The sequence below is a fragment of the Triticum dicoccoides genome, chromosome 3B, assembly GCF_002162155.2.
Source record: "Triticum dicoccoides isolate Atlit2015 ecotype Zavitan chromosome 3B, WEW_v2.0, whole genome shotgun sequence".
Taxonomy (NCBI): domain Eukaryota; kingdom Viridiplantae; phylum Streptophyta; class Magnoliopsida; order Poales; family Poaceae; genus Triticum; species Triticum dicoccoides.
The window spans coordinates 46,260,995-46,268,576 of NC_041385.1; positions in this window are offsets into that span (position 1 = coordinate 46,260,995).

A 7,582-nucleotide genomic window follows, 5' to 3' on the forward strand; every position below is an offset into this window, starting at 1 on the left:
ATGTCTTTGCGGTGCCACACCAATTTCGCAGCCTGGGCTCTCATGGGCCACCCGTAAGGCAGTTGACGCTCTTCTTTTGGCGCAATAAAGCTAATTTTATGAGAAAGATCTGGGCGAAAGATTCACCCCAATCGGAGTTACGGATCTCCGGATATTTAAGAAACGGTGAAGGGGTAGAATTTGAGAACGCAGAAATGAAGAGATAGATCCAATCTCGGAGGGGCTCTCTCCCCTCCCACGCGATGGGAGCCAAGGACTAGAGGGGAAACCCTTCTCCCATCTAGGGAGGTGGTCAAGGAAGAATAAGAAGAAGGGGGCCTCTCTCCCCCTTGCTTCCGGTGGTGCCGGAGTGCTACCGGGGGCCATCATCATCACTGTCATCTTCACCAACATCTCCATCACCTTCCCCCTTCTATCTTCAGTGGTCCACTCTCCCGCATCCCGCTTTACCCTCTACTTGAACATGGTGCTTTATGCTTCATATTATTTTCCAATGATGTGTTGTCATCCTATGATGTCTGAGTAGATTTTCGTTGTCCTATCGGTGATTGATGAATTGCTATGACTGGTTTGAGTTGCATGTTTTATTATTGGTGCTGTCCTATTGTGCCCTCCGTGTCGCGCAAGCGTGAGGGATTCCCGTTGTAGGGTTTGCAATATGTTTATGATTTGCTTATGGTGGGTTGCGTGAGTGACTGAAACACAAACTCGAGTAAGTAGGTTGTTTGCGTATGGGATAAAAGGGGACTTGATGCTTAATGCTATGATTGGGTTTTACCTTAATGAATCTTTAGTAGTTGCAGATGCTTGCTAGAGTTCCAATCATAAGTGCATATGATCCAAGAATAGAAAGTATGTTAGCTTCTGCCTCTCCCTCAAATAGAATTGCAATAGTGATTACCGGTCTAGTAACATAGTCAATTGCTTAGGGACAATTTCACAACTTCTACCACCACTTTTCCACACTCGCTATATTTACTTTATTGCTTCTTTATCTAAACAGCCCCTAGCTTTTATTTACGTGTTCCTTACTATCTTGCAAACCTATCCTTTCACACCTACAAAGTACTTCTAGTTTCATACTTGTTCTAGGTAAAGCGAACGTCAAGCGTGCGTAGAGTCGTATCAGTGGCCGATAGGACTTGAGAGAGTATTTGTTCTACCTTTAGCTCCTCATTGGGTTTGACACTCTTACTTATCGAAAGAGGCTACAACTATCCCGTATACTTGCGGGTTATCACTCTCCAAGAACTATTTTTGGCCCAAGATGTTCCACGACGTCTCACGCTTCACCAATCGATGCTCGACATGTCGCAAAGCTAAGTCAAAAGCTCAATCCCATGGTCAATATATGCCAATTCCTATTCCATATCGCCCATGGGAAGATATTAGTATGGACTTTGTGCTTGGTTTGCCTCGATCTCGAAATGGCAAAGATTTTGTGTTTGTTGTTGTGGACCGATTCTCTAAAATGGCTCATTTCATCCCATGCAAAAAGATAGACGATGCTTCACATGTTGCAAATCTTTTTTGTAGGGAAATCTTGCGACTCCATGGAGTGCCCAAGACTATTGTCTCGGACAGCGACGTCAAGTTCTTGAGCTACTTTTGGAAGACCTTATGCGCCAAGCTCAGAATCAAGCTTTTGTTCTCTTCGGCATACCATCCTCAAACCGACGGCCAAACGGAGGTCACAAACCGGACACTCTCCACTCTACTACGCATGTTGATAAAGAAGAACATCAAGGAGTGGGACGAGTGCCTACCCATCGCCGAGTACGCCTACAACAACGCAAGACATTCGACTACCGGCAATTCCCCCTTCGAGGTCGTATACAGCTTCAACCTGTTGTCCCCATTGACATTCTTCCTCTACCACTACAAGAGCGCATCAACAAGTAAGCGAGTGCCCAAGTTAACTACCTCAAGAAGATGCATGAAGTTACAAGGCACACCATCGAGCGCCAAGTACAATGGCTCATGACCAAGCTCAACATCAACAAGCAACCCATGGTATTCAACATTAGAGATCTTGTATGGCTACACCTTCGCAAGGACCGTTTCCCCAACGAATGCAAGTCCAAACTTCTACCACGAGCCGATGGACCCTTCAAGGTGCTTGAATACTACAATAACTACACCTACAAGATCGACACCCCATGTGACAAGTACTATGTGAGCGATATCTTCAACATCAAGGATCTCTTGCCCAACCATGGTGATGAAGATTTCGATCCGAGTTCGGATCTTTCCCAAGGGGGGGAGATGATGCGGAGCCTCCTATGGTCATCCCCATGGACCTCACCAAGTGCCAAGAGGACCTATGACACAAGCACGAGCTAGAGCTTTCAAGACCGAGGTGACATCTCTTCTTAATGAACTTCCATATGAATCATGTGAGACATGGATACTACCTCAAACGGAAATGCTATGTTTGCTCAGGTACCTAGAAGACCCTCTCGGAGATGCTCGTGAAGACAGACAAGTCTCCAAGTTCATTGACGAGGAGAACCATTGGAAGGAGTCGAGAAAAGCTCAGGACCCGCACATCTGGCCAGGACCCCGGACATCCGGCCCCTGGAGGTGTCGCCAGCCACAACAGAACAGCAGCCAAGTCTACATGGCCCGGACATCCGGCCCCCGTCCCGGAAATCCGGCATTCAACCCGGACATCCGGACAAGCCCATCCAGATAGCATAAGAATAGGCCCGACAACCTGGACATACGGCCAAGGGCCCGGACATCTGGCTCTTCCCGAGCCGCTGGACATCCGGACAAGCCAATCTCAATAGAAGACCTAGCCCGACAACCCAGACATCCGGCCTCACGCCCGGACATCCGGCCTCTCATGAAGGCCCGGACATCCGGCCCGACGCCCGAACATCGGGCCACGACTGTCTACGCACAGTAAAGGGCCGAGGCCCATGTACCACTTCGCCCATCTAGACTATATATACTCCTCCTCCCTCCCTCCTTCTAGGGTTAGCAAAGGATTAGCTCATTTGAGAGATAGAGCTTTGCTCGTCCACTTGATACCCTTCTCCATTGGAGTTCACGACCTCTATGGAGAAGATCCCCCAAGTGGATTCAAGACCCCTCACTGGAAGACCCCTCAAGACCTCCTCACGGAGAAGAACTTGCTACTTGTATCGTCCTTTGTTGATCGTGGATCGTGTATCTCTTTGTGTTTCGAGGGTCTAGCACATGTGTAATTGAATGGTTTGAGTGATTTCTCTCATGTTTCCCCTCGTGTTTTCCCCTTGTGTTTTTCATAGGATCCTCTCTAATCGTGAAAGATCGGCCCTATGGTTTCCACCCTACATCAGTCTGCCTCGCCAGCCTCGTTGCCGGCTGCGTCAGGACGGCTGCCGGCTGCATCGGGCTCACCGGCTACCTTGAGTTTGGGCACCGTTGTTGCGTTGGTTGCTTGGGCCTCGCTACCTAGGCACCGGCACTCCGTTGGCAGCCCGGATGTCGGTTCTTACGCACTCGTCCGCACATCATCCCACGCCGACCATCGTCGCCAGCTTCATCCTAGACTCCGCCGCCACCCTGCCTCCACCGAGCGGTGTCCCCAACCTCGCGCCTCTTCCATGTTGTGCGACTGATCTGACCCGTCGGTTGCACGCGCCTCCGCAGGTCCCGTGAAGACCGTCCCGAGTACAGCGCGCCCCTCCACCAATCGACCATCGGGCTGCCACTGCATCGCCTCGCGGGCCGCAGCGCCACCCCGTGGTTCTCCCCACCGACTCGCGTGTCGCCGCTGCGTCGCCCCTTCAAGTGGTAGGGCCGCGACACGTGGTCCGCCTCCGCTCGAGGATGTCCTCATGGCTGCACTTCCCCTTTGGGTTGTAGTGCCGTGGCATGCGGTCCACGCCCCGACCCGAGGTCTTCTCATCGTCGCCCCGACCTGCACACTGCCGCTGCGTCGCTCCATCGGGTTGTAGTGTCGCGGCATGAGGTCCACTCCATCATTCTCGCGCATCAATTTCCTCGTGGTATGCGCCACGCCACCTCCCTCGGTGCGGGAATGCCGCCGTCCTCGCTGGTCTTCGTCACGCTGTTGGGTTCTTCTCCCCTACTTCGAGCACCGCCGCTGCGCTCCTAACCTTGTCGTCGCCGCCACCTTAGGCCACTGCCGCCGCTCTCCTTCCTTGGCGCCATTGCCGCCCATTCACCTGATCCGCGCCGCCGATCAACCCCATTCGTCTTCATCCAGCACCAGCTCATCGCCAGCGTCGCTGGCATCTTCTCCGACCACTTCGTCTACTCCGACCACCGTTGGCGACATCGGTCCCACGCCGATTGGCGCCGCAACCATCATCGAGTCATCCTCTGATGACCTTTCGACTCCTTTGACATGGCGTACAGCTTGTCCAGGTCCCCTTCCACGCATGTCCGATGCTGGCAATACCGACGTGTGCCTTCGTCCCGATGTCCCCGATGTTCCCTGATGTTCAACATCGACTTCGTCCGTCTACGCATGCCGGTGCTGGCAACACCAATGCGTGCCTTCGTCCACGGTGTGTCCCCAGGTTTGGCAAACTCGGTGCGACGCCTCGTCAACAACATCTTCTTTCTGGCGCACCACTACTTTGAAACCACTGCGCCCATGACTAACTTGGTGCATCCGTACAGTACTGTTTTACCCCAAAAGTTTGTAGCCTGCTTCCTTTGCCCCAAAGTTTGTAGCCTGCTCCCTGAAGCTAATTAATTCAGAGCATAGGTTGGATGGAAGGTTCCAACCACGAATTGGAAGCTTAGCTTAGCGCTGGAGGTAATTAACTCGTGGTCTGCATCGATGAGCAGGCTGGTGGTTGTGTGTGGGCACTTGATATCTTGGTACACGACACAGACACATGCATGAAGGCGACGGGACGCAGGGAGGCGATAAGCATCAAAAAATAGCAGCAACAGGAAAAGTCGACGGGAGACGACAAAAGGAGAGATGTATGGTATGGGCCCGGATGCTTTACTGCAGGGGAGGGGAGTGCAATGGACTTGGCTGGGATCTAGGTGAGCTCTCCGGCCTGTCACCTCAGCCCACTTGCCCACCACCTTGCTTGCTGCTCCGGCTCGGCCATCAAATGTTAGGCGCACACGCACACTTGCTTGCTCACCCGTCCGGAGAGTGACAAAACTCATAGACGCCGCCGGAAACTCAAGTCTCCAACCCCTGGAAAATGTTTTCAAAAAAAAAAACCCTGGAAAATGCGGGGGCGTTCTTGTCCATCCGTGTATAACTTCTGAAAATCCCATATACTCCGTACTTGATTTAATATCATACGAGTATTTCATATTACCTGTAAGCTCACTCTGGTACGGAAGTCGCACGTGTGAAATAGTACATGCGTTGATATTTCAACAAATCAGACTCTCCATGTAGACATCGTCATACGACTCGTGCAGCACCGGCATTCAACTGACAAATACTCGTACTGCTCAATAGCTCCAGCGTGTAGACATCGTTGTAGGACTTGCGCAACACCGGCATTCAACTAACAAATACTCAGACTATTCAATAGCTCCAAAGAGTGCATAATACTGCCAATCTGACTTGAGAACTCTATAGCTCCAAGTCGCAATATTCTTTCCGTGCAAACCTACGTTTTCATCGATGATAAGCCATCTTACCTGTGATGACTTCGTGGATCTAAAAGCTCTGTGATTCTAATCTTATGTTGATGTTCAGTTAACAAGTGCAATGTGCTTTGGTACATGCTCTTTCCCAATGCGCATCTTCGGGCTATCACTACAGCTTGCTCGGATCATGCTCCGTTATACCTTCAGGGGTGCGTTGATATCTTGAGAAAATCTTCCTTTAAATTCAAGGAATTCTGGCTTCGTCTCCCGGGCTTCAAGGACACCGTCGCCTTGGCATGGAACAAGCCTGTCCAGGCCCGTGATGCCATCCGCAAGATTCATATCAAGCTCTGTCGGACCGCGAAGGCCTTGCGCAAGTGGCAAAAGGAAAAAGTTGGGATGCTTGGCTCCCAGATCGCAGTTGCCAAGGAGATCATCTGGCGCCTAGATGTTGCTGAGGAGGGAAGACCGCTCTCGGACTCTGAGAGGGATTTGCGTAAACAACTGAAGGCATCGTACTTGGGGCTACTAGCCATTCAGAAAATCAAGCTGAGACAGCACTCTAGGCTCAACTGGATCCGCCTGGGGGATGCCACCACTAAGCTTTTCCATGCTCGTGCGAATGGACGAAGGCGTAAGAACTTCATTCAGACGATCACGACCACCTCGGGGCTGGCAATTACCAGACAGGACAAGGAGTGGGCCCTCCTGGACCACTTCCAGGCTAATATCGGCATGCCTGCCCGGCGCACCAAGTCCATTGTCTGGGAGAACATCGGGATGCATCGCCACGACCTATCGGCTCTGGACGATCCGTTTGACGAGACGGAGATCAAGGAGGCGGTATTCTCCTTACCTTCGGTCAGGGCCCCGGGCCCTGATGGTTTCATCGATGCCTTCTTCAAATCATGTTGGGAGATCATCAAAGCGGATGTCGTGGCTGCGGTGATGCAGCTCGCGAACCTGCAAGGCGCCTGCGCTGGCCTGGTAAATTCAGCCGACATTATTCTGCTCCCGAAAAAAGTCGGCGCATCATCGATTGGCGACTATCGCCCTATCAGCTTGATACACAGCATCTCCAAAATCTTCTCCAAGTTGTTGGCTAACCGGCTAGCCCCTTTGCTTCCGTCGCTGGTTTCCAAGAGCCAGAGTGCCTTTGTGCAGAAATGGTGCATCCATGATAATTTCCTACACGTGCAAAACTTGATCGAAGATTTGCACCGCTCTTCAACGCCAGGTCTTTTCCTCAAGCTCGACATCTCCAAGGCTTTCGACTCTGTGGGTTGGGCTTACCTCCTGGAGGTGCTACAACAATTGGGTTTTGGACAGCGCTGGCGGGACTGGATCTGCATGACCTTCGCTTCATCTTCCTCCAGGGTGCTGTTAAATGGGGAGCCGGGAACCCCATTCGCGCATGGAAAAGGCCTTCACCAGGGTGACCCGGTGTCGCCTATGCTCTTCATTCTGGCCATCGATCCTCTGCAACTTATGCTCCGCGCGGCTTCCCAGGCTGGGATCCTCAAGCCCATCATGGCGCGGCCGGCCTCTTGCAGGGTTTCTCTCTATGCGGACGATGCTGGCATCTTCGCTAACCCGGTCAAAGAAGAGATCGACGCCATCGCTCGGATCCTTGCCTGTTTTGGGGATGCATCCGGCCTCATCACAAATGTCAGCAAGACCGAGGTGTTTCCCATTCGCTGCCAAGACATTGATCTCCCGGCCATCCTCTCGGCCTTCCCGGCCAAGCTGGCCTCGTTCCTCGGCTGATACCTGGGTCTCCCACTACATACCAAGTGACTCAGAAGGGTTGACCTCCAACCTCTTCTGGACAAGGCAATGGGCAGGTTGCCGGGCTGGAAGGGGAAGAATCTGGCGCGTCCGGGTAGGGTCTCCCTTGCAAAGTCCGTGTTGTGCGCCATCGCAAATCATCACCTCACTGCGCTCCCGCTCCCCACTTGGGCAATCCAGAAGCTCAGTAAGATCACTCATAACTTCATGT